General features: G+C 32.6%; 1 protein-coding gene across 1 annotated transcript in view; it reads left to right on the top strand.

The window, feature by feature from the left end:
- LOC107443353 (uncharacterized) overlaps positions 1–2,133 on the top strand; it is a gene marked incomplete at its 3' end in the record, with an annotated part of 30,679 nt that overhangs the window by 23,280 nt on the left and 5,266 nt on the right.

Below are 2,133 nucleotides of genomic sequence, written 5' to 3'. Positions count from 1 at the left end.
TTTGATAATCACGAGCAATAGCATCATGCCGAATAATCAGAGATCAAATTCCAGACTTCCTCTTAATAATGTCAAATGTCTAATAAAGAATATCTTGAGGGATTCTTTCATCGAAGAACAAAAAAAAAATCGCAATTTAGATAAACCTTCGCTTAAACAGATTCTTAATGTCCCTCAGTGACCATAGATGAAATATGTCACCATGTTTCGACTGATATATGGACACGATATTCTGAATAAATATCTATGTCGCGGTTAATGATACGTCTTATACCTTGTGTAAACTCCACGAAGAGATGGCCTGGTCTCTATTGTTTAGATAGCAATCTAGGAGAGCAATCTAGGAACACTACTGGACTCTTTGCTCTCATTTATAGATCTATTGTTATATTTCTGATATTCCTTTATCTTTAATGTGCCATTCGAAATTAAAAAAATTATCTAACTGTTCCGTTTTTTTATTTTTTTACAGATCAGACGCTGGACCTTATTTTTGTTTGCTTTCTGGGAGCTACTTTTCTCATTGTTCTTGCTGGAGTCGCCTTGTCTGCAATAACGTATAAAAGGTATAGATCATTATATATGTTATTTATATTTAAGAAATTGATGGCCAACCCATACCATGTTAATGTTCGACATGGCAGTTTTAGCAATTAACACTTAAAAATTTCTAGAAAAATGTTAAATTTTGAAAGAAAAAAAAATTTAAAAATTTGAAATAATTATTTTTTTAATTAAAACTTCGTTAAAATCAGTAAAAATCGTACTCTTACTCATATATTATTGATGTCTAGCACGTTATTAAACTGAAAAGTCGTTATAAAATAATTTTCGTCAGCTGTACTAGTTTTATACCAACAAGCAATTTTCCTAATTTGCATGATTTTGCTCACATATACAGTTGTAGATTTAAATCAACATGTGTTTGTGAGAAAAATGTCCATTTTGAGAACAATAACATCAAAATATCGTTAAACTGGGGTGCTCCAAAGCTATACCCTCTAAATATTGTGCAAAATGATGAGATTTGAGCATAAAGATTTTTCAGGTGTGCCTGAAATTTTGAAATATCATTACATTTATTTTAAACCCTTAACTTGTGCCCTCAATTTAATTTGAGCACGCTGAACAGGCCAAACTGTGCACACTCGAGATAATTCGAGCGGTGTTGTACTTCATACAGCTATAATTTTTCACACTCGAATATAATCAAGAATCGAAAATAACAATGTGAAAGCTAAGGAAAAAAAATCGTTTTATTGATATTTATCATTTACATAGGATTATAGGCTATAACACCTATTTATTCAAGAATAAAATATACAGAGTTGCCAACTTGCTCTGGGCACCAAATATATATATTAAAGTGGTAGCTCATCAATTGTGATTCTTGGTTGCACGTGAAAACAGAAAATAAAATAAAATAAAAAGAAAAAAACAGAATAAAACAAAATCTATAATTCGAGTAGCGAATTAAAACGTACTTACATGAACGGGAAATTTTTCAAGAATGATTTAAAAAATATTTTCGTAACAAGATTGCCAAATTGCAAAATATGAAAACAAAAGCGCAAATTGAGCGTTTATTTTATATTTTTTTCTTAAATAAATATTTATTTTCTAAAATTATTTATGATCAACTTCTTTAAATTATCCAGTATAATATTACCTTGCGCACATCCATTTCGGGCCCATCCTTGGTATTGGATTTTGTTGAGAGCAAATCAGACTGAAAGTCACGTAGAATAAACTGAAAACTTGACTTTAGGGGAGGCTGGTGGGAGCGCCTAATAGGAGTTGTCAAGCGATGTCTACGAAAGGTACTCGGACGAGCACTTCTTGACGAGGAAGGTCTGTCCCAGGGATAAAGAGAATAGAAGGGCTGGTTCACTCCTTTGAAGTATCTCTTGCCGCGCCGATCCTCCGACGTCACTCTAGTGACGTCAGTTTGGCGCAAAGCTCCCACTTTTACTTCAAGAACGGAGCGTTTGGCCTTACTAGCTCTAACTAATATTGGATCATTTCTTTTTGCGAGATATTCTAAGACATTTGTTATTTTCTATAATGACTTTCCTCAGTTTTTGCAGTGAATTTACAAGAATTTAAAACTATTATCGAAATGCCAGTTTGCGC

Source organism: Parasteatoda tepidariorum, chromosome 9 (assembly GCF_043381705.1).
Source record: "Parasteatoda tepidariorum isolate YZ-2023 chromosome 9, CAS_Ptep_4.0, whole genome shotgun sequence".
In the NCBI taxonomy this organism is placed as follows: Eukaryota; Metazoa; Arthropoda; class Arachnida; order Araneae; family Theridiidae; genus Parasteatoda; species Parasteatoda tepidariorum.
Note: the sequence above shows the minus strand (reverse complement) of the source record. Positions and strands in the feature narration are given on the sequence as shown.